This window comes from Lepidochelys kempii, chromosome 11, assembly GCF_965140285.1.
Source record: "Lepidochelys kempii isolate rLepKem1 chromosome 11, rLepKem1.hap1, whole genome shotgun sequence".
In the NCBI taxonomy this organism is placed as follows: domain Eukaryota; kingdom Metazoa; phylum Chordata; order Testudines; family Cheloniidae; genus Lepidochelys; species Lepidochelys kempii.
The window spans coordinates 20,509,180-20,535,387 of NC_136390.1; the positions used below are offsets into that span (position 1 = coordinate 20,509,180).

Below are 26,208 nucleotides of genomic sequence, written 5' to 3' on the forward strand. Positions count from 1 at the left end.
CGGCCTGTCCCCGGGGGCACGTCGGGCGGCATCGCTCTGACTGAGGCAGGAGCTTCGAGTCCGCGGCCCCGGGGGTAACGCTGAGGGGGGCGGGCGCCGCGCGCCGCCTGGGGGCTCTCTCCAGGCCCGCGGGAGCGGGGGGGGGGGGGTTGTAATCATGTGCGCGGGCCACGGGGGTCTGGACCAACCCCCCCCCCCAGCGCGGGTGCTCCTGCGCCGGTGTCCTGGGTGCCCCCCCCCGCCAGCCACCAGCCGGGAAGGGGAGAAAGGCAGCTCGCTGGGAGTGGGGCTGCTGTAACCAGGCGGGGGGGGGGGGGGGGAGAAACGTCCCGTTCTGCGCTTTGAGGAAGGGGGGATTCATAGGGCGGGTTAAGGATTGGCGGTAGCAGGACTGTCCTTTATTGCTAACCCTTAGTCCGTGCCCGGTATGCACGGCTCCGCTGCAGGTTCAGGGCTGACCAAGTAAAGCAAGTTTGCATTTTTCACCTCCGGACAGGACACACTGGGGATCACCTTGAACATCATTTCCATCTCCTTTGGCCTGCTGGTTAAAGAAAAGTATGTAAAATGATCAACTATTTAACCCCTGCCGCCCCCACAATCTCCCTGTTCTCACTGCTTTCCCCTCTAAAAGGAAAGGGAGGATGGTTTGGCTTAATTTACCCATTTTATCCTGATTTTTAGGAAAGCCCATTGTATTTATAGTGCCTCATTTATAGTTCCCTTATAAATCTCTATTTGCACTCAGATACCCTCTCCAGCACTGTATGGGAAAGTGTGTGTTTTGTTTTCAGCGATGTTCTATAGGAGAATGATGCATGGCAGAAGCAGGGCTACCCAGCTACAGGACTTGCAAAAGTCAGTTTATGTTACAGGGTTTAGGCATTTAGAGCTAGTTACAGGAAACTATTTAGAGTTCAACACAATGAGATTTCACTTTCTTCCCATGTGACTCGAGAATGTTGCCAGAAAGACTGACTATCCTTTATAAAATGCACTTTTCCATGTTACATACCTTAACAAGGGCCATTGATTCTTCCGGGAGACATGAATGCAGGTGGCTGCACCAGCTGTTTCATCAAAGCCAGGGTCCATCATCACCATAACTCTGGAGGCACTTACAACTTTCTCCAGAGGATCAGAGCACACAGACCCTATTAATTAACTCACCCCTCTGAGTTAGAACAGTGTCTACAAGGGGAGGGAAAGTTCTTAGTTCAGAGCAGATTGTTTTCACATTCAGGAAAAAGAGTGTTATTGCTCATGTTACAGAAGAGAGTAGAATCTAGCACATAGGTAATGAGATACAGGCATGGCAAGTCAGTTGATACACATGTTTGAAAAGATGCAGGGAAGGGGTGGGGGGGGCGAGTCCAAGCAAAACAAACCAGGATGAAATGATTTTCTTTTAGTGGCTAGAAAAAAAAAAACAACAAAAACACACACACCTGGACCAATTTTTGAGAAAAGGATAAGAAGCTTGATGCTTTTCACTCTCTGTCCCCCCTTCCCCTAAATGCCAGATGATTAGTTAAACCCTGAAAAAGGAGAAGTAAAGTTTTGAAAACATGGTGTGTTCATGAGGCAAACTGTTCAGCTGAAGTTCCAATGTGCTCATAGAGCAGATAGCTGCGTTGAACACACACACCTACTGCTTTCTGTGGAAGTGAAAGGGTAGTGCTTTTATTTTTAATTGATGTGACTGTTTTGAGCTTGGCAGTGCCACATCTTTCTAATCTGTAATTTGCATGTGAGTGATATGCAACCTCTCTACCACCAGGCTGAAATTGGGATAGCAGCAGTTGTTTCATTTTTCAAAACCATGCCTGTCATTTGCAGATTAGTTTCCCTCTAGTTTTCTCTTGCCATGTCTCATCTCATTACTAACTCTATGTTCCAATTTCATTTTAAACTTCTCAAAGCCTCACTAGTAAAAAAATGTTTAAAAATCCTTTAACTGTCCAGAAAAACTGGCACAATTTTACCAGATGATTGCAATAATGTAGTCGTATCCATTAGTTTCCCACTGAGGTTCCTCTTCTGTATGTGTTATATATGGAATTGTATTCTGTGCATGGGATATAGTCTTAAATCTCAGGTATTCATATGGGTCTGAAAAATTACACTTGGTCCATAACAATAAACAAAATTCAACTAGGCAAACTCTAAAATGAGTTCATTTTCATCACACTCCGAAGATACAGAAAATACCTTGAACAAACACACATGCTCATTGAGACCATCCATTACAATTCAATCTGCACTGGTGCAGATATTTTTATAATATTTAATATTTTGAAAGTTTGCCCCACTTATGTGCTTTTTAGCAGATTTGCTTAGTGCTGCATTTTTACTTTTTTTTTTAAAATAGAGAATAATCAATTTCAATGACATATGGATTTACACTTACCTAATAGAATTTGAATCTAAATGCTACTTCCATATCCTGAGTTAAAAATAAATGGTGCCTTCTACAAACATATTTGTTTGGGGATTACGTATGTTAATTTCAATTAAAAGAAATTATATTTATCCACATATAAGTTAAACAATTATTTAATCGGCTAATATATTAATGAGAGAGTGCCCATTTCTATGAAGGCAGCGACATCTACACACCATCCTATTCTGTGCTGAGCTACATAGGAATGCATTTGTTCAATGGTAAACTAAGCACAGTAGCAACAACACAATCTCTCTTCCCTCTAATAAATGGAAACATCTTGAGCGCTATCTGCTGTACAAAGGCAGTACTACCAACATAGAAATAGAGACGTATGCAAGCACACTGCAAAGATTTTATTTCCAAATCAGGGCTAGATTATGCAGTAGTTTGAAAAGACTGTTATGCAATTAGTCATAATTATAAAGACTAAATTCGGATGAAGTATTTAGATAGATCTTTCTAAAATGAAAAGCTGTATGCTATAAATTCCAGGAAAGCTGAATTTCTGTAATTGGCTTTTAATGGAACAATAGCATTTAAACTAAAGTACTTTAGTTCTATCCTATTAAATACAAACAGACTCAATTTAAATGACATTAACGTTGTCACACAAACTATCAAAAGTTGGCCTTAAATCATACTTTTCCCAGATTAACTAAGAGTAAAATGTTTGTAAAGCGCTTTGAAGATGAAAAGCGCTATGTACAGTAAATGGTAAGTATTATTAGTTGTATTCCATCCTAGAGAATTCACAATTAAGAACGAAATGTTAGGCCTAAACTTTGCATTCCCTTATTTTGCTGTGTTGGTGTCAACCTAAAATGTTGTTTGAATCTGGGTGTGTTAATTTTCTGGTTTAATTTTAAGAAAATAAAAAATCTTTCCCTCGAAGGTTATAAAATACATAAACTGCAGGAACAGTGCTGCCCTGGCTGGGGGATGGACTAGATGATCCAGTACTGGGATGCCCACAGTATGGCCTCAGTGCCAAATATGGTCCCAAATCATCACTACCTGTAACTACAGACTAAGGACAAAGATGATTAACAGCAGATTTTTAATGCTAGGGAATCCAGTCAACAGCAACTTCTGTTCCTCTATCAAATAACATACAAGCACAAGCAAATAAAACTTTTATTGATCCATGTGCCAGTGTGGCATTCAGTCTCACTCTTCAAATTGCTGTTCAAACTCATTTCTTTTGGTTAATCTTAAAGAGTGTCCTCCACCTCACCCTTCTCCCCATTCTGTCCTCTAATTTTAAAAGAGCAAATTAACAGGAACAAAATAGGCACATACCCAACAATGAACATATCAAGGGTCACCACTGAGTGTAGAGGGAAGAACTGGGGCTCACACCAGAAAGAAAACAATAATGGATGGAGTAGCTGTTAAATGGGTTCACTTTCTTTTCCAAGAGGTTCCAGCAGTGCTGGGCAAAGGCCCTTACATCTGGGGTTCAACAAGCATCCATCTTGTGACCCCTTATATTCATTATGAAAAACTGTAATTAGGGGAGAGGTTGAGACTTTGGACTGCAGTATCCCCATGTGACCGTGGTCGCTGGAGGGGTCACAGAGACTGCTTAATCGGGGCAAACTGCAAAGAATAGGTCAGATGATCCCCCAAACTGGTGATTTACTCTTATAATTAGATTCACCATGCCGGTAACAAAACTGCTTCTGTAATACCTTACTGGTTAGCAATCCAGCTTTTGGCTCCCACCCAGACAGCCAGGTCTATATAGTGAGGGTTATTTAAAGCTTATTCACCATTGTCAAGGTTCCTCCCCCACTCTGAACTCTAGGGTACAGATGTGGGGACCTGCATGAAAAACCTCCTAAGCTTATCTTTACCAGCTTAGGTCAAAACTTCCCCAAGGTACAAAATATTCCACCTGTTGTCCTTGGACTGGCCGCTACCACCACCAAACTAATACTGGTTACTGGGGAAGAGCTGTTTGGACGCGTCCTTCCCCCCAAAATACTTCCCAAAACCTTGCACCCCACTTTCTGGACAAGGTTTGGTAAAAAGCCTCACCAATTTGCCTAGGTGACTACAGACCCAGACCCTTGGATCTTAAGAACAATGAACAATCCTCCCAACACTTGCACCCCCCCTTTCCTGGGAAATGTTGGATAAAAAGCCTCACCAATTTGCATAGGTGACCACAGACCCAAATCCTTGGATCTGAGAACAATGAAAAAGCATTCAGTTTTCTTACAAGAAGACTTTTAATAAAAATAGAAGTAAATAGAAATAAAGAAATCCCCCCTGTAAAATCAGGATGGTAGATATCTTGCAGGGTAATTAGATTCAAAAACATAGAGAACCCCTCTAGGCAAAACCTTAAGTTACAAAAAAGATACACAGACAGAAATAGTTATTCTATTCAGCAAAATTCTTTTCTCAGCCATTTAAAGAAATCATGATCTAACACATACCTAGCTAGATTACTTACTAAAAGTTCTAAGACTCCATTCCTGGTCTATCCCCGGTAAAGACCAGCATATAGACAGACACACAGACCCTTTGTTTCTCTCCCTCCTCCCAGCTTTTGAAAGTATCTTGTCTCCTCATTGGTCATTTTGGTCAGGTGCCAGCGAGGTTACCTTTAGCTTCTTAACCCTTTACAGGTGAGAGGAGCTTTCCCCTGGCCAGGAAGGATTTCAAAGGGGTTTACCCTTCCCTTTATATTTATGACAACCATATATAAAGTTCTACCAATCTCAAGAGATTGGACACATTATTCACCAGGTCAATGAATATTTCAGATCTTACTCAAATATATGCTCACAGGCAATTCTTATTAACTAAATCTAAGATTTATTAAAAAAGAAAAGAGTTACTCTGGTTAAAGATCATTATACATACAGATCTGAGTAAAGTTCTTATATCAATTCAATAGTAGAGATGGCAAGACTGCTGATTTGTAAAAGTCCTTTCGGAATCAGTTCAATAGGTGATAGTCCAATAGGCAGTCCATGTGTAGAGTTTGAGAGAATTTGCAGGGATAATCCAGGGTACACTTGGAGACAGTCTTGAGACTTGAACTTTTCTTGACAAAGTTTAAGCAGATCTGAGAACCTCAGAGTTACGAATACCCCAGGAATGGAGATTGTTCGTAACTCTGAACAAACATGGCTGTTATTTCAAAAAAAGAAAAGGAGTACTTGTGGCACCTTAGAGACTAACCAATTTATTTGAGCATGAGCTTTCGTGAGCTACAGCTCACTTCATCGGATGCATACCGTGGAAACTGCAGCAGACTTTATATATACACAGAGAATATGAAACAATACCTCCTCCCACCCCACTGTCCTGCTGGTAATAGCTTATCTAAAGTGATCATCAGGTGGGCCATTTCCAGCACAAATCCAGGTTTTCTCACCCTCCACCCCCCCACACAAATTCACTCTCCTGCTGGTGTTAGCCCATCCAAAGTGACAACTCTTTACACAATGTGCATGATAATCAAGTCTGGCTATTTCCTGCACAAATCCAGGTTTTCTCACATCCCCCCCACCCCCATACACACACAAACTCACTCTCCTGCTGGTAATAGCTCACCCCAAACTGACCACTCTCCAAGTTTAAATCCAAGTTAAACCAGAACATCGGGGGGGGGGGGGTAGGAAAAAACAAGAGGAAACAGGCTACCTTGCATAATGACTTAGCCACTCCCAGTCTCTATTTAAGCCTAAATTAATAGTATCCAATTTGCAAATGAATTCCAATTCAGCAGTTTCTCACTGGAGTCTGGATTTGAAGTTTTTTTGTTTTAAGGTAGCGACCTTCATGTCTGTGATTGCGTGACCAGAGAGATTGAAGTGTTCTCCGACTGGTTTATGAATGTTATAATTCTTGACATCTGATTTGTGTCCATTTATTCTTTTACGTAGAGACTGTCCAGTTTGACCAATGTACATGGCAGAGGGGCATTGCTGGCACATGATGGCATATATCACATTGGTGGATGTGCAGGTGAACGAGCCTCTGATAGTGTGGCTGATGTTATTAGGCCCTGTGATGTGATTACCAGCAGGACAGTGGGGTGGGAGGAGGTATTGTTTCATATTCTCTGTGTATATATAAAGTCTGCTGCAGTTTCCACGGTATGCATCCGATGAAGTGAGCTGTAGCTCACGAAAGCTCATGCTCAAATAAATTAGTTAGTCTCTAAGGTGCCACAAGTACTCCTTTTCTTTTTGCGAATACAGACTGACACGGCTGTTACTCTGAAACCTGTTATTTCAAAAGTTTACAACTGAACATTGACTTAACACAGCTTTGAAACCTCACTATGCAGAAGAAAAATGCTGCTTTTAACCATCTTAATTTAAATGAAACAAGCACAGAAAATATTTCCTTACCTTGTCAAATCTTTTTTTTAAAAAAAAACTTTCCCTTTATATTTTTAGTAGTTTATGTTTAAACGGTACTGTACTGTACTTGCTTTTTTGTGTGTGTGTCTCTGCTGCTGTCTGTTTGCATATTTCCAGTTCTAAATGAGGTGTCTGATTGACTGGTCAGCTTGTAATTCTGGTGTTCTTAACGTTGAGGTTCTTCCTTAGTAAGGATCAGGTCCCAAAGTTCTTTTATAGTTGAAGCTCAACTGTTAAAGCTCTTGGCAGCAAGTGATCACAGCAGGTATTCTTTGGATGAAGAATGGCTTCGAAGTAAATCTCTATTCTTAGTCACACACCAGTAACTAGTTGCCTTCATTAGCATAAGACAATTAACCATTCAAATGGCTCATAGGAAGTTTACTACAAACTTCAAAGAGGAATAAAAACAATGATATCATTACACCACAAGTTTAATCTAAATGTTTACATCCCCTGTTGATCGTTGAATTAAAAGAATATTTTAATGAAACATAACAGCCAGGAACTGAAGTTTATCACATTGTTTACCTGTATCTTATTAGAAGTTTAACAGAGACAAATACAATTAGTATCTACTTCTAATTCTCTGAAAATACTGGCTTATATTTCAAGAACTCCAGTCATTTAACATGGCTTTGCTAACTATCTACAAGGAATGGCCCTGATTACCATTTCAATACTTTTCTAATATGTGCTTACAGGTGGATTTTGGGTGACTTAGCCTGCTGGTTGCTTAACACTTTGATGTTACTCAGTTCTACATCTCATTTTTAGTGACTGCACACACTACATATTTATTATTTTCCCACTGTCTGACAAGAATAGAGGATGGGATGAATAAACTAGATGAAAATGAACTGATTTAACGTGTTTAGTTAGAAGTGTGGCTGTGGAGGCATTTATATAATTGGTTGAGGGTATGTGCCCACCTTTTATCAAAATGGTTTGTCTCCTGAGTGTTACTGAATCCATTTTTGTCCTGGATTAGTAAGTAGGTAAACATAGGGATGTGTACCTTTCATTCTCTGTGGCTGACTGTAAGGCTGCTGCCATTTCTCTCTCATGTAGACATTGTAATGATCATCAGTGACTTTGTGATTCAAGGATCGATAACCACAGTGCATTGTACTTTGAAGTCCACTTTCCAAGTGAAATTAAAGATGTTGGTGTTGATCTTTAAAAGTCTGTATTGTTTTGGGATTTAAGTATCTGGGGATCACCTCTCATCCTATACCCCAGTGTGACAGTTAAGAGCTGCCGTGGGGCTCTTGCTGTAGATTCCTGAGTTTGAACGTTTCACAGCTGGGCTTCCAACAATTTGTGGGGGATTCTGTAGGAAAAAAACAGGACACATGAGCCTGATTCATTGAAATCAGTGGGTGTTTTGCCATTTACTTTAATGGGTACTGGACTGGGCTCATTTCTTTACGGATTCAGATCTCAAGTGTTTATGTAACTCAGTTACATCATGGCCTTCTCTTCAGTGGAATAAAACAATGTAAGCTTAACTCAAGTTTGCTTACTTTAGGTAAAATCCTGCTGAAGATAGTTTGTAGTTTTCACAAGTGTTAGCAGGTCAAATTAAAGAGTAGTCTGCCTTTAGTTCAGCCTGCTAACTCGTGTGGAAACGGACTTGTCTTTCCTAGGATTTTACATTGGGTTAGCTCACTTGAATTAAGAACACAGTTTTATTTTATCTAGTGAAGACTTAGAGGGTGTGCGTTGTTTCCCTCTAGTGGCTAGTCCAAATAGAGAATAGCAGTCTACTGCTATCAGCTAATGCAGTGGCTCTCAACCTTTCTAGAGTACTGGCCCTCTTTCAGGAGTCTGATTTGTTTTGCTTACCCCCAAGTTTAACTTCACTTAAAAACTACTTGCTTACAAAATCAGTCATAAAAATACAAAAGTGTCATAACACACTATATATTGAAAAATTGCTTCATTTCTCATTTTTCCATATAATTATAAAATAAATCAATTGGAATATAAATATTGTACTTACATTTCAATGCATAGTATATAGAGCACTATAAACAAGTCATTGTCCATATGAAATTTTAGTTTGTACTGGCTTCACTAATGCTTTTTATGTAGCCTGCTGTAAAACTAGGCAAATATCTAGATGAGTTGATATACCCCCTGAAGACTGCTGTGTACCCCCCAGGGGTATGTGTACCACGGTTGAGACCTACTGAGCTAACAGAATCACTGTTTTGGCTCAAGTAGTAGAGGTTGCTGTTGCAGTAATACTGATACCAGGTTCAGACCCTGCTGATGACCAATGCAGGAGTTCATTACACTTACAAATTTAAAGCCTGAGGTATTGAGTGGCACCTGGATGGTATTAAATGTCCTTTTCTCCCTTTTACTTCAGCATGAGATGAGGGTACTTAGCACCTTTAGTCTTTAATTTGTATAAAATTTCAAATTTGAAGTTGAGAAATACTTTAAATAAAATATAAATCTCTAACTCTGCATTCCTACAATTTTTATATGTTCGAAGATTTTTTTTAAAGCAAGCAAATCAAACTTACCTGTGAGCTGGTATCTATGAGTAAATAAAATATTCAAGCCAGGTCAATTTTTATGGCAGATAAAAACCTTTGAAAAAACAAGCTTTATAATAGATGTGCTGGCACAGCTCTATGTAGAGTGGTAACAATAGTTTGCTAGTTAAAAGTGGGATGCCTGCAATAATGGTAATCAATACAGTTAAAGCCTTTTTATGAACATGAAAGAAAAATAAAAAGGGGGAACAAAGAAATTAGTGACTAGTTAGTCAAAGCTTAGTACCAAGTAAAACACTTGAGCAAATAATAAAGGAATTGATATGTAAGATCTTAAAAGACAATCTGATGACCAATATGCAGCCTAGTTTAATAAAGAACATACCATGCCAGATTAGTCTCATAGTTGTCTTTAGAAAGAAAAAGAGTACTTGTGGCACCTTAGAGACTAACCAATTTATTTGAGCATGAGCTTTCGTGAGCTACAGCTCACTTCATCGGATGCATACCGTGGAAACTGCAGCAGACTTTATATACACACAGAGAATATGAAACAATACCTCCTCCCACCCCACTGTCCTGCTGGTAATAGCTTATCTAAAGTGATCATCAGGTTGGGCCATTTCCAGCACAAATCCAGATTTTCTCACCCTCCACCCCCCACACACAAATTCACTCTCCTGCTGGTGATAGCCCATCCAAAGTGACAACTCTTTACACAATGTGCATGATAATCAAGTTGGGCCATTTCCTGCACAAATCCAGGTTCTCTCACCCCCTCACCCCCCTCCCAAAAACCACACACACAAACTCACTATCCTGCTGGTAATAGCTCATCCAAAGTGACCATTCTCCCTACAATGCTATTACCAGCAGGACAGTGGGGTGGGAGGAGGTATTGTTTCATATTCTCTGTGTGTATATAAAGTCTGCTGCAGTTTCCACGGTATGCATCCGATGAATTGAGCTGTAGCTCACGAAAGCTCATGCTCAAATAAATTGGTTAGTCTCTAAGGTGCCACAAGTACTCCTTTTCTTTTTGCGAATACAGACTAACACGGCTGTTACTCTGAAACCTGATAGTTGTCTTTGTTACAAATATAGCTTCAAGAGTCTAGTCCTGAAAGCCTTACTCATGTGAGCAATCCTCATTCACCTCATCAGTACTATTGAAATCAATGAGGTTACTCATGTGAGTAAGGATTTGCAGGCAAACCAAATTTATTATGTATTATGTGTATTTTAGTAGTGGCCCTAATGTATCTGGATTTTAGTAATTTAGTCCCCAATTCGGGAAGGCACTTAAGCATGTGCTTAAGTCCTTTCATATTCAAGAAAACAGTTAAGTATGTGCTTACCTTTATTGGCTTCAGTAGGACTTATGTATATGCTTCAAGTTAAGCACATATTTAAGTGCTTTCCTGAATACAGATGCCTTCCTGAATTGAGGATTTAGAAATTACCACATAAAGTCATAACCATGATCTTTCTGATTTAGTATCTTGCCTATAATTGTGGCATGTTACCATGTGTCCAAATCTAAGGGCTGTTCTACACACAGTGTTGTACTGTTGGTACAAAAACTGTGTAAACCAGCACTTAGACTTTATGATAATGTCATTAGAATAAAAATACTGAAGGGTGGGTACAAAATTGGCTGTTAGACCATAAACAGAACAATAAACCAGATTGTATAGAGATATCAAAATTCCATGACTTCAATATTGGGACTAGTACTATTTCACAACATCATAAATGACCTGAATATTGAACATCAATCAAATTTGCATGCAATACCTCATTAGAGGGAATAAATCAACAGTGGAGGAGAGAAAGAAATTCCCAAATGATTTAGAGAGATTAGAAAAATATCCATATAGGATATGCTTTAATTTAGAGAAAAGACATATAAAATCTAAGATTGTTGTTATTGATAACCGTCATGCTGAGAAGGGTTTGAAATGATAATGGATGCCAAAGTAAATTTGATCTTGCAATGTGATGTTGTAAGAAAGAAAAAAGTATATAGGGGATAAGGCCAAATTCAGAATATTGTGTATAGTTTGGGACCTGTTGATATAAAATAGACATCAGACAATAGATAACTCAGAGGGTGACAGGAGACATCCTTTCAGGGGGGCAGGAGGGAGACAAACCAGGCTCCTCATGACCACCACTGGCACCCAGACCCAGCACAAGACCCTAGTGGCCTATTCTCTCCCCCTCCCTGCCATTTCCCCTCCTTTTGGAATAACAGCCTTCTCCTGCTGTCCCTAATATAGCCAGTCCTATGGCTCTAATGATAGAGTCTGTGCTGCAGTGTTGAAGGTTTAGTGTTCAAGTGCTGTTGATGTAGGGGTGGTTTGTTTTAGTTGTTCATAAAATAACTTATTTTTACCCTTTTCCTTTTTAAAAAAAGGGGAATTCCATTAATATAAAACCCTATGATGAAAAAAATGTTATTTAGGTTGCGAAGTCAAGCACTCAGAAGTTAGGAAATGCTAGACCAATAGTTGCCTTTGTAATCTTAGTTCTATCCTTGTGCATATGCATTATAATACAGTCTTTGGTTATGTAATCATGTACTTTTTTCCCCACAGGACACCTGTCTCATTTAATGCACAGGACAGATGCACAAGAGGGGGCAGAATTAAGGTTGGAAAGGCAACCATAAATCTGGCATTTCCTAACTTTCAAGTGCTTGACTTTGCAACCGCAATAACGTTCTTTTCAAGTAGTTTCTGCATGTAATAGCAATAAAAGTTAGATATCAGGTTTATTTAGTACAGAGGTAAAAGGGGTTTTAACATGAGGGATGTTCCATGTATTGAGGCTGACAGATTTCTGTGTAAATTTAAGCCTCACTTTTAGAACTCTCAAATGTCAGGGTTTGTTTTTTTTTCAGCCGCAGCTTAATTTAGTGAGGCTTAATTTTACCCAGAAATCGCATCTCTCGCGATCAATTCACGAGAGTTGGCATGTCTGCACAGAGCTCTTCTTCTCAAACTTATACTTATTCGTAGGCATAAACCACAAGGGAGAGACTTCCTCATCAGTTAGTTACTTAGAAAAGGTGAATTTTATAATCTAAAATGGATTCCTCATATGAATCCTTTTAGCGCTTCAGCTACCCAATTTATACTTTAATTGTATTTTTCTTTTCTCCTGTTTCTGTTTTCTTCATTTGGCTGGAGAGTTAAGAAAATTATTGCACTCGAGCATTCCTCCTATTTCCTCTGATGCAGGTCACAGGTGGAGTGACACCAGATTACATTTCTTCGTGGGATAGTTTCGGGAACAACTGTCACACCATGGAGGATGCCTTGTTTTCCCCACTCCCATTTTTGGTTCATCTGTACATCTTTGTCTTGCATGCCGAGGTAAGGTGTTCCTCTTTCATCATAGGAGACAAAGCCTATGTTCCTCCTTAGCTGTCATACTGGGAGCCAATTAAGCTTTCATTCACCCCAGAAGCATGCAAGTTTATAAGATGTATTTTACCAGCAGGGGATGTAACAAATTACCAGATAGGCCTGGCTACAGAAATGAAGAAGATATCTTAAAATGACATGGTCTTTACTGATTCCTGCTGAGCCTACACTTTCCCTGTAACATACATCTTTACGACTTATCAAACCTAGCTAAGCGCTTTGATACACTAAATGCAGAAAAATATATATTGAAATAGGATAAAAATTGAGACACAAACTGACAAAAGTGAGGAAACTGACTGGCACCCTACTGTTAACACACACGTTTAAGGAAAAAAGGGCACATCATCCATTTGCGTAAAAGGAGAAGGATTAGCTCCTTGGAGTTTTGTATTTTTGTGCTGTCACAATATCATTCATTATTTAAGTACAAATTTTCTGCAGCTGAAGTCTTTGTAGTTCTTTTAAAAAGCTGTAACGATTCATATGGACTCAGAGACCTTGTAGTTATTTATGTATTTATTTAAAAGTTTGTTTTCTGGAATAGACTAATGAGATAATACAGCTTGAGCTATGTTCTGACCTCAGTAACACCAATGTACGTCCAGAGTTATCAGAAGTCAGTGAATACTTCAGATTTATAATGGTGTAACAGACAGCAGAACCTAGCCCCTTGTGTTTATGCAGGTCTCAAAGAGATGTCAGTCATATAATGCTCCAGCATATTTCAGGGGAATGCACACAGTATATGGCAGGATGCTGAAGGCCAAATCCAGCTTGCCTTGCTTACTTATAAGCAAGTAGTCCCCTTGAGGTCGGTGGGAGCAAACAGGAGAGGTGCTGTCAAGGACTCATCTGAGTGAAGCTGATTGTAGTGCAGATTCCACACAAAAGAGCTGGTGGGAAGTGGAGGAAATAATGTATGTGTCCAGTGGCTCCATGCCAAGCCTTTCACACCCTGCCTCCTCTTGCATGGATCTCTGAACTGTGGAACTCTACTTATAAGGTCCAGGACAAGAAATGGGGGAAGGGAGAGAAGGAATAGGACTTTGCCAGATGCATAAGTTTACTTTTCACCCCAATATGGATCAAGGATTAAAGCATGGGACCCCATTGCACTGATATTAATAGTTAATCATTATTATTATAATAGAACAGGGGTGACCAAACTTACTGAGCATCTGAGATGCATATGATAATCTTCAGAAGTTCAAGAGCTGGGCAGGCCTGCTGGGACTCAGGGCTTCAGCCCTGCTGGAGGCACCTGCCAGGGCTCGGGGCTTCAGCCGTGCTCCTACTGCAGACACCTCCTGCAGGACTGAAGCTCTGAGAACTCCTTCCGCGCTTGGCAGAAGCCCCTAGCCCTGCCACAGGGAAGAAGCTCTGAGCTTCCCCTCCCCCAGTCTGGTAGGTAGAGAATGGCAGGGGGGCACGGGGGGCTCCGTGAGCCACACTTTAACTGTAAAAGAGAACAACTGCATGCCATCCCCTGTAATACAGATTTCTATAGAACTTGGATCTGGAGCATCTGGGTTACTATCACCTTTCACCAGGATTATAGGAAACTAATAAGGCAGTTCCAGTTACTCTTTGTTAAGAGATTGCTGGATGCTGTGAAAGGGAAAACAGGGAGGGGACCTCAGACTAGCACAAGAATCACAGTGGAATGACCATATATGCAGGGAAAAGCTTGTTTGATTGACAGAAGTCCTTCCCTATGCAAAAATTAATTTACCTCTGTAACCAAAGCCATTATGAGGCTCAGAATAGTTTGGTTAAGAAAGGTAGTGAGGAGGTGTCAGCATGGCCTTTCCATCACAAAGCCTCTACTCTATCGCCCTATCCCTTAACTGTGGACTTCTGTGGGCAGAGACCTTGTGACCTGCTGTCCTTCCTTAGCAACCTGTCTCTTCTTCATATGTGACCAAGCGGTTCACTCTCCTGCTTTGGCATTTGGGCTTCCTTCAGAGATGGCCATTGGCTGTGTAGCTTGTTTTCCTCGTTTCCAGTGAGGAATCTTTTTATGGGCTGGATGGCTGGTCCACTTCCTTGATAAGGGGCAATGGGACCCCCTCTACCTGGTTCTGCTTATGTCTGTAAACTTCCTTTTTCTTAATCTCTGTGGGGCTGATGCAGTTCTTGTTACCTGGATTTGAAATGATCCACTCTGCATGTTCATTATGAGGTATTTGTGTGTCTCTATATTTACACATACCTTTACTTTACATATCGTTACAGCCACTGTATCTGTTTGATCCATACTACTTGGATACTGTTGTATGTTAATGCGGTCACGTGTATCTAATTCTGTATTTGAACCTGTTTATAATATGTACCTTGATATTACATGAATACCTGTGCTGTGTACCCTGAATGGGCTGTTTTTGCAGCCTTTATGATAACTCTATAAACATACACTGAGAGAGTTTATAACTACTTGAGTATTAGATAAGTTTTAGAATGACCATTTCAGTTTTATAAAATAGACTCATGTTGGGGGTGTTTCAGTGACTCAAAATGAAATTCCTTCATGGGTCCTGCACTAAATTGTTTTAAAAGTCCTAAGTTAAAAGAAAACGTGATGAGCTGGTTTTTCATTGCTACACTCCTTTTTGTGTGCAAGTTCCATTCTGAGCTAGTAGCATTTTATACTCTGCATGGGTATAAATGTCTATAAACAAGCAAGGCCTGATGATCCAGTAGCTTGTATTTTTGAATATAAAAGTCAATTAGAAGTCTGACAGACAAGGGTCCTGGAAGCAATATGCAGCTTGAAAGAAAAGATAAAGTCCTAAGCAGATTAGTGATGTACTGAGTCCAGTTCTAAACCATTTCAGTTCAGAGAGTCATGCAGACTGGCTGTGTGCCTTCAGTTCAGAAAAGGAATGTTAAAAGCAGAACTGGCAAATGAAATTAGAAAGAGGCGAGGATGGAGACACTGAAAGAAGAAAGTTCTGAAATTGTTTTTTGAAGAGATCTGCAAATATTTCTAATACATTTCCATATAACATCATACCAATGGTTTCACATTGTACCAAAACAATCCTTAGCAGTGGTCTGAGAGGCCAACATTAGAATAAGATTGCTTTCAGACATTGCTTAAAACTAAATAAATACATAAAATAAAATCCTAGATTCCACTAGTGGCTCCACTTCCAGCTCAGCTGAGAATGAATCACCCACGCATTTATCAGATAAAACAAATATGATTTTTTATTGTGAACTACCTGACATTAGCAGTGATAAAGAAATCTGTTGTATTTGAATACAGAATAGTGAGGGGTATAAAGATCAGTCTTTAGAATGGTTATAAACAGATATACAAATGTAATATTTTCCTTTATTCTTTCAAGTTGGTCAGGAGTAAAAGTAATAGGTAGATACAATAAGGTACACAGACAAACTTTGCCAAAAATACAGTATAGTAAAACTAGTATAATTATCATTTACAGAGTATAAAAAACCCATAAGTGGTCTTATAACAGGCACTATTTCTTGATCGAGGTTAATAAAGTGAAAAGTTGGCAAAAGTAGAAACTTCTTTATTAATGTATCTTTTCCAGGATAAGTGGTGGTTGGAGTCACAGATGCAGGTACTTGTATTATGTATCTGTTTTCAAATTGTTCATCTTCTGCATCATCATCAGCTGTCAGATTTTATTACTCCATCCATCACCTGTAGATGAACGGTAAGTTTTTCATAATACCCAAACTTCTAACTTGCTGATAGTTCTATGCCTCTTTATGCCATATGACATAATGGACTACATGCAAGTTCTTGGGCTTCCTCTACATTTTGAGGATAATTATTCTAAACTGGAAAATAAATGTACACCACTGGGCTCAGCTAGTAATTGGTCTCTCCTGTAAAGAAAACAGAATTCTCCATTCCCTACAATACCAAAACAACTATTTACAGATATTTTTTACATGTGAGGGAAGCATATAATCTAAGTCTACTTTTCAGTTCCATGAACTATTAATGACAATTTAACTTGGACTATAAAAGATACTGTATTTTACACTTATTGTCTGTAGGCTTGTCATGAGAAAGCTGAGATAGATAGTCCGCATAATATGTTCTACTGATTTCCTATATTCAGTGCTACCATTATAAGATGAAAGTATAGTCAATAATACAGCCTTGCAGCTGCTAAATTTGGTATAGCAGTTGTAGGCCATTAAGGCTTGTAGTTACTCACTCACTAGTGTCAACTTTTTAATTGATTTTTTTACTTCATAGATCTAAGATTTTCTTTTGTGTTGACTCTAATGTTTTGTAATTTAAAGGGACACAGGGTTAAAAGTAAAATGTATTAAAAATCCTTAACTGTGTTAATAAAATTGACTTGAGATTATGAAAAGTAGAGCCGAGTGAAACTTTTTTTGACAAATAGTTTATTCATGGAAAAATGCAGCTTTAGTTGACCCACAACTACTCACAAATTTGTCAAATACTTTTGCCTTCCCTGCTTTTGTTTTTCTTTTCCAGGACTTTGCTACTAGTCAGAAAACGGTCAGAGGAGGAGACTGCCTTATAATTTTTAACCCAGTCTTCTTAGCGTATGCGCAACTGGCCACAGGTGGCACGGGACCAGGATTCATCACCAAATTTGGTCCACTGTTTGGATCATTAGCTTCCCTGGCTTGGGACAGGGAGCGTGATGTTAAATTCCCTCCTTTGCCTGATGTAAAGACAAAAGTTTATGCTCAAATAAATTGGTTAGTCTCTAAGGTGCCACAAATACTCCTTTTCTTTTTGATTTTAACTTGATTATCCTACTGGGCTAAAGAGTGGCCCAGTCATTGCACCATGGGGTAATCCCAGGTAGATGACTTTCAATCTCTCCTATTAAAGCTGTTCCACTTTGTATAAATAAATATACATTGGACTAAGGATTTGAACATAGATCTTCCACACTCCAGGCAAATGCCTAACCCACTATGCTGTAGAATTGCTCTTAGTTCCTTGGTGCAATGTCTATTCATTGTCATTATGAATGACTCTGAATTGCCACTGTGATTTATAAACTGCCCATGTAACTACCTGCTAACTACCTCATCCTCTGGCTGTTTTGTGAATCTAGCTCTATAAAAATGATAAAAAATTCCATTTTGGGTCAAACATTTTGATGAAATCTTTTCACAGCTTTCGGATTTGTTTCATATTGAATCAAAAATATTTTTCAATTTTTCTGAACTGCCATGAGTCAATGAGCTATGTGCTTCCAGCCAGCCTCTTTCTCTCTCTCTGAACCAAGAAGGGAAGGTTGGGCATTTTAGTCCCTAGGACAGTTAGGACTACAGTCCAGGGCACTGGCAAGGCCTTTTGAGAAAGGGGTTGGGTCTTTCAGAACAGGAAGAGATGCAGAGGAAGCCAGAGGGGCAAAGGAGCCTCTTCCAGAAAAAGGGGTAAGTAACTCATTCTTGTTTGTTTGTTTTTCATTTTGTATATACTGAGCTTTTATTTGAAAAGTCTTTGAGGCTGACCTATCTGGGGAGAGGCTGGGCTACCTTCACAAAGACTGAGGGCAAGAGAGCCCTGATAGGGGAAGTGTCTTGTTTGTTTTGGAAAAGAACTCCACAGGTATGGACCTTTGTTTGGTTTGGTCTGGTCTGCCACAACAAGTACAGTCAGCACAATTTAGCTCGAACCCTTGTTAAGTAAAAGGAAACATGGAGGAGGTTCTAAAATCCCTGGTTCAACAGGAGCAACCAAGAAGAGCAGCAGTGAGACAGTTGGCTAAGCAAGAACAATAGCAACAATTTATGAGAGCAGCCAAGAGGCCCTTGAACAGCTCCTAGAGCAGCTCAGACAACAGCTTGCTATTTCTGGGCTACTCACAGATCTAAATCTGCTGGCCAGTTTGGAAGTTAGAGCCAATCTGACTATATAATATTGAGGTATATTTGGCTCCCTCTGAGAGGATTGCCATAGTAGCCTATGGGGATTTGCTTTGTTCCTGAAACAAATAGCTCAGATGGCTTGTCTGGGTGTGAACTAAGATTTGGCCCAGAATTTTGACCTCTGGGGAGAAATAAGGCATCCTAGACTGGAATAGGGATCTTTGAGGAGACTTTTCCTATGAGAACAAGCACCTTAATAGAGGCTATACAGCCATCCAAGTAACTGACGAAATTGTCGTATTCTGTTCCATAGTCCTGGAGGAATAGGAAAGGTGGGTCTGAACATTTAGTCTGGCTGCTGGTGCAGAAACATATTAAAGGTCTCCTGGAGATGATAATTGAGGAGGAGAACTTGAACGTGCCTCTTATGAAGAGCTTCCCTATGCGTGGCTAGTAGGGGGGATGCTCTGTCAGGACTTTATATCTATATCTCTTTGAGGTAGACTAACAAAGTACCATCCTGCAACTTGAGGAAGACTTGGACACAAAGAACGGGATATTTATTCAGGTTATACATTCATTAGAGGCCCTATGGTGGGTGCAATGGACAGGACTTCTGGGGTTACATGGTGTCTCCACATTGCTGCAAAATAATGTCTAGCCTGGTAGACTTGGGTTGTCCCCAAATCATAGTTAGAGTCTATCTGATATTGCTGGACTTTCTACAAATCACAGATCCCATCCTCATCTCCACGGGTGGAGACAGCCATAAACCTGATGTGAGTGGGAGATCAAGGGAGGATTCTGGGTGGGGTCTCCAAAATAGTTCTCTGGTCTGTGGTTATAAGGAGGGATTGGAAGCATAGCCACATTCTAGCGGGGCTGGTAATTATGCCTTGTCCTGATCCTATCTTAAAAGAAAGGACCTTGCCTGAGGGAATTCTGTGTAGCGTTTCGCTGTTGTAAATTCAGATTGTGAAGATCCACCCCATCTACAAAAATCCAGGAATTAAAGCACAAGGTTTTGTGGGTGGAGTTGTTTGTGAGTTTGATTGGGGAAGATGGAGTGAGGCTTTGTCCAGCTGGATTGATTGGGAAATGAGGCTTCTGACTTAGGTGTCAGAACTACAAAAGATTCTTCTTGTAACATCTTAACAAATTCCTTTGATGTAGTAGCTGAGCAGTGGCAGGTAGTTGGTGCATCATCTGATATCGTGAGTAAAGTAACAGAATACACTAAAAGGTTAATACCATATATATCTCCTGTAGGTCTAAAACAAATCACGTCAATGACAGTTGGTTTTCAAGTAAGAGGTAGTCTGGAATCCAGGTATAGCATGTTAAATTATGCAGATATGTTCCAGCTAGCAAGAATACTAAACATACTTTTCATCTGATCATCAATGTTATATTATAATACAAGAAAGGGATACAGCAAGTAGAAATATAATTTTGAAGTATGTTGCATCAGAACTAGTGCTTTTAGAGTTAATCTGTAGGTAAGAAAAGAGATTCAAACAGATATTACTATCTGCACTATTTTAGGCAGTGATGCCATCATTATCTGTTAAAACAAATACAGAACATGAATTTAGAACTTGGATGATAAGTGAAGTAGATGGTCACTTTCAGATATATTGTTTTAGAATGTTAAAGGTGTCTGTAATTTCTAAACTTAAATACTCTGGTTAAATTTCATCAATTACAGTCATGTGGCATTACACTGGGGATGAATTTGACCCATTATGTTACCGAGTTTCTTTGTTTATTAGCCTTAAAGTTCATATTTGATTCTATGACAACAGGAAGTCTGAGATCAAGCACTGTGAGTGGCAACATATTTTCAGCTATTACATATTTTAAAAAATCTATCATATTTTAATAATTTACTAAAAAAAAGTGTTTTTGATGTTTCTCTTCTGAATAGCATTTGTAATTTGACCTCATCAGGGTACCTCCTCAGGATCTCTACGTGCTCCTAGTTTTACCTCATAAAAAATATTTTTTTCTTCTAATTGCTGTAAACTTGGAGTACTTTGTGCTAATCGCAGTTGCCATAAATTTCTGAAGTTTATAACAACTCCGTGGTAAACTGAAATTTACACAAATTGCCATTTGTTCCCCACAATCATCATGACTGACAATAACAATATCTCACTCGCTGGGGCAGCCAATATTCAAGCAAACAGCCTGTTGTTGTGGTAAGCACAGACAATGTGCTTGGCACTGTGCAAAGCATAAATATAATATAATAAACCTTGCCCATAGGAGCTAAAAGGGAACATGACAAAATGCACTGGGAGATCCCAAAGAAGTGATTAACATAGGGCCAGATTGTGCTCTCTTACACCTTCTGGCTTCTCGGCACACAAGTGCAGCTTAACTACCAATGGAGGGATTTGAAGACAGAATGATTTGACTGGTTTGGCAGGCCAGGAAAGTCATTTTAGTAGTTGTGTTTTGGATGGACTGGAGGAGAGTGATTTAGATGAGTGGGGCAGAAGCAAGTGGGGAGGGGACAGGAGAAAGGAGAAGAGATGACCTGGCCATCTAGTTAATTTACATTATAAAGCAGCATTTCAGTGCATCTGGTTGCAACCACATAGTGAAAATGGGAGGAGGTGGGGATTAGGTGCTGATATGGGCAGGGGCAGAACATGTCTGACTGAATAGGGGAAGCAAATGGGAAACAAGGGCAGAATGAGGGAGGTTTCCTAACTCTCCCCCACCTCCCATCAGCTCCTATTCCTATTCCCATTCCCCCTACCTTGAACAACCTTCCCATAGCGACTCCACCTGCACCCCTTTTTCACTCCAGTGTCCCTCCAGGCACATTCCCTCCTGCCCCACCCCCACCCTGCAGAGTCCTCCAGTTTCCCTTATGTGACTGTCTGTACCCCATGTTCACCCTTTTTACAAGACTATTATAAATTTTGTACACAATATGCCCTGTGAGGTATCATTTGAAAACTCATAATCTGCTGAACATTATTGTCCTGGTAAAATATATGTGGCAACGTTGTATGTAAAGTTATAAGATTCTATTGTATAACATTGCTGTAACATGTTCCAAAGTTAGAAAGGCGGGCCCAAACCGGTTCTTCAGAGACAAAGATACTGGCACGCCCTGACAGGTATCAGCAAAGGCAAATGGGCTGTCACTTAGTTAAGCGGCTGTTCTCAGGCAGGGGGAAGGAGTGAACAAGAAATTTACAGTTCATCACAAGGACGGTTCAAACCTCACGTCCACACTAGATTATTTTGTCACCATGACTCAGCAAGGATCTTTCTAGCACAAGAAATTGAATTATAAAGAGGTTTATATTATTATATATATTATAAGTTATAAAAACGCTTGTCCTCACTCTCCTTCTTCATCTCTGCTCATGACATCAACAACTCCTAAAGAACTGAATTTGGGGAGGCTCTTCAGCCAGTATAGACTGCTGTAAGCTTATGGTAAGAAAAACCTTTTGCTTTTAAGTTCACTTAGTTTATTAAGTGAGGCAATTAGCTTGAGTTTTATAATTTTATTTCTTTTGTAACCAACCCTGATTTTTATGCTTCATTGCCTATAGCGACTTAAAATCTTTTTCTTTCTGTAGTTAACAAATGGGTTTCACTGTTTTATCTAACCAGTATGTTTGGATTAAAGTATGTGGGGAAACTCCATTTGGGATAACAAAGCTGGAGCATATCATTTTCCATTGATGAAATGACAGACTTTATATGAGCTTGCATCGTTCAGCAGTGTGTTGGACAGTACAAGATGCACCTTTCTGGGGGAAAGTCTGGAACTAGAGAGCTTGCTGGTGTTGCTTTGTAGTTTAATTCACAGGTGGCTAGCTAGTAGCACTCAGTTCTGTGGAACTGGGAGCAAGTTACATGCTGGAGACTGTGTTTTAACTGGCCAGGAGTGGCTGTTCTCACAATAAAGTGGTGAAAGAGGCACCATAGGTTGGAGAACTGTTGGGGACACAGCTGTTCAACAGTCCAGATTATACCCTAGGCAATGTCACACCTTGGTTACACCCAAGTTTTCTTGAATCTCTCCAAGACCTGTCACACATTTTTGAGGCGTTCAAGAAGTAAAGTCCTTCTTCCATAGGTGCTGACTTTTATTTTTCCACCCCCACTCCACCCTGAGACCCCAGCCTACTCCGCCCCCTCCCCTGAGGCCCTGCCCTTGCTCCCCCTGTTCCCGCCCCTGCTCTGCCTGCTCCCCGAGGTTCCTGCCTGCCCGCTGCTCTCCGCCCTCCCACAGCTGCCAAACAACTGATCAGTGGAGTTGGCACTATGCCTGCTTCCACTGCTAGGGGTGGGAGAGAGGGAGCCTTGTGAGGGAAATTAGTGACTTGGCATCACTGGAGTAAAATGTGACACACACACACACAGCTGCAGTTTTATGAGAGTTAAAAAGAAGTTTGCTGGACATACTTTCTTCATTTTCCATCATAGCATTGGGTTCATAGAAGGAAAGAATGAGAAATCTGTTATTCTACAGCTTGTGGCAGTGTTACAAACAATGGAAAGGAAAATTATACAAAACTAGTTGTGTATGTCCCTTCAACAGGAAATGGTTTTACAAGTAAAGAAAAGTGTGAAGTAGAAAGGGCATGTAAAATGCAGGATAATATAAAGTGTCCGATAAAGTCCCAGGTTCTTTATTTGCCACCATGAAGAATTAAATAGATCATTGAAGTAATTTCTGTTCCTGTGTAACAGTTTTAAAGTATTAGCTGTGGTGATGGGGTGATGTGTTATTTATTGTGTATTGTCTGAAATGTTTTACTTCCAGCAGCTTGTCACATAAATGAGGTTTCCAATAACTTGCCACAATTAATGTTTGCCAGAGGATTCTGTGGTTATAACAGACAATGACTTCAGCAGAACATCATTCATTACTGAGGCTGGTTTGATTGCTGCACTGAGGTTTGTTATGTTACCAGATTCTTCCACCGATGGGCATTTGCTACAGGTGTAGAAGCTTTGCCTAAGATACAGTACAGTATATACTGTTAAATTCACCAGCATAGCGTAATTGAAGCTTTGTCAGAAACAACAATCGCATAATCTGTTTGCCAGTAGCTTGTCAACTGCTTGCCTCAGAAGATTTTTGCAGTTCTCATTTGCAATGTAAAACTGCTTTTGCTGAAGGTCTGCAGCAAAGATGCAGCGCCATAGCCATAACAGGCTGCCAGAGGACATATTGTCCCAGTTGGGCAGTCATGGCTAGCCTAGATCTTCTATAGATATATAATCAAATCAAGTAAAATGTGGTCTGTGATGGCCTGAAAAAGATGAAGGCATACATGAGGAATCATAGGCCATCTAATCTCATCCCTTGCACGAAGCCAAATGCAGATAACTATAAATAAATACCAACATTCTTTATAGCCACCCACTGTTTTGGAAACACGTTCAGGTCCATTTGCCAAGTACTAGTGTGCAGAGCCCGTTTTTCCTTCTAAACAGTGAAAATCAATCTTGGCTGTGTATATATTTTCAGCTGTATGTTTTCTAGCTGCATTTAGGCCTTGATTTAGGCCATTTGGTGTTGTCTAGATCAGATATTAACTGCAGCTCAATGGCTGTGATATTAGCTGGAGACAGTGCAATTATCCTTTTGCCTGGGTTAAGCCATGGTTTAATTTCTTGCATATTTCTGTTCTTCGTCCTGGGCTATCTCCCAGATGATTGAAAGTTAAGCCAAATCTGTGTTTTTTTTAAATAGCACTACAGATTCATCCACATACATAGCATCTCTTCACAATCTTATCCTGTGATGAAAATTGAACCATTCTTCATTGACAAATGGTTTTAGATTTTTGCTTTGTTAGCTAGCTAGGTCTCTGAGCCCAATTTGTATCTTTTTAGCTATTTCCAGGGGACCAAATATATTTTTGAAAGCAGAGCTCCAGTGATAGATTACAAACTCTGAAACTTTTGTCCTGAAGTACATTATTACTGAGGTTTAAGATGGGGTATAATCTGGGGAGACAGAAATCAGGTTTATACCTTAGTAACAGCTGGTAGGTTCTGGCATTCCTGCACTTTGACTATTTGTAGTATTTAAATATATGCAGCCTGATGCACCTCCTTTTTTATTTTTTTATTTTATTTCTTTTTAACTGTCAAATAGAAAGCTCACTTTGGAAAGCTTTTTTGATATTGAGATATGAGTAGTTTATTAAGAGCTTTAAGAGACGAGATTTTAAAAGGGAGGCTTAGAGGAGACGGAAAGGAAATTAGATGTAAGAAAGAAAAGAGGAAGTGGTCGGAGGAAAGAAAATGTGGGAGCGGGGGAGAAGAGATATTGATTGAGGAGACCAGAGAACTGTTGAGATCAGCTACCAGACTGAATATTCAAAGATATTATATAGCACCTACAAGAGATTTTGAGATGCAGTTCAAGAAGCTAGTAGGCATTGTGCATGATTATGATTATATTATGGATGGGGGGAAAACTACTTGTTTGAACCCATTCACAACATTAGGTTAGCACAGATGTTGGAGTTCTCTGCATTGCTGCTCTCACAGTCTGTCCCTTCCTTGGATGTGTCTAAAACCTTTCCACAGGATCTTGCTCTCTGGAAACCCCACCATTTTACTCTGCTACCTCTGCCTAGCAGGATAAAGTATTTTCAAGCTTTCAGTCCAGTTGATTCTTGTCAAAGATTACTGACCCAGTTGGCTGCCCATTTCAACTCAAAACACAGTGAACTTCTAAGGCACTTTGAGATTTGACTCTTCGAGACAGACAATAGCAATAACTGCCTGGTGACTTTATGTTGCAGTTCACCGTCACTCTTCGTGACCAAGCAGCTGCGTCCGACGTCTGCTCCTTGACAGATGGACTTTTTAGAAACGAAATAATCCAATGAACTGCAAGGGAAAGCCTCAGGGAATGTTGCTCTTTCTGCCAGATGACTTGATATCTGCCAAGCAGTAACCATCACTGACTATGGGAAGAGCCATGATCCAGGAAGAACAAGAAGCTGGAGCTGCCACTATTGAAATAGCGGTGACAGAGATTCAGAAATTCTGGACTGTGGGCTCAGTTTCAGGCGTATGAGTTCACTGTAGAACTATGGCCTAAGAACACATGATACTAGTGCTGCCATGCCTGGTGAGCAGAAAATGGTGCTATCTCTGATGTTCCAATCACCTACGTGACTGTTGCAAGTCCATGCCAAATGTGTTATATTTTTACATATCAGAAACCATTCCTGGGGCCTTTACTATTAATCATGTGTATGTGCTTCCATAAATGTACATGGTACTGTAGTATGCTGCTGTGATGCTATCTTGGGGTGCCCAGGACTGTGAGACAGCTGGTTACACCCCTGCCAGTGCAAGAGAGACTTGTTTGTCCTTAACTGAATGTCCGCTCCCTGACACCATGTGGTGTTTAGATGCTGCTTGTAATTATTAGAACTGGGAGCACTGGCTGTTGGGAGTCTGAAAGGACAGGAAACAGGAAGGAGGGGGGAGGAGTTGAGGAGGCTGAGTGAGAGCTATCGAGGGTGCAGCAGCAGCTTGGTAAAAAGGTTTCCACTTTAACAATAAAGTTCTGTTGAAGTTTGTTA

General features: G+C 40.1%; 1 long non-coding RNA gene across 4 annotated transcripts; it reads left to right on the forward strand.

The window, feature by feature from the left end:
• Positions 1-26,208, forward strand: LOC140895519 (uncharacterized). 4 transcript variants are annotated; one of them, XR_012154224.1, is made up of 8 exons: positions 1-74; positions 497-558; positions 12,587-12,721; positions 16,336-16,461; positions 18,127-18,184; positions 22,028-22,078; positions 23,418-23,551; positions 25,417-26,208. It is a non-coding gene; the product is annotated as an uncharacterized LOC140895519 (long non-coding RNA). The 4 variants fall into 4 exon arrangements; XR_012154225.1 differs by lacking the exon at positions 1-74 and having other exon boundaries at positions 357-558; positions 12,538-12,721; XR_012154222.1 differs by lacking the exon at positions 1-74 and having other exon boundaries at positions 357-558.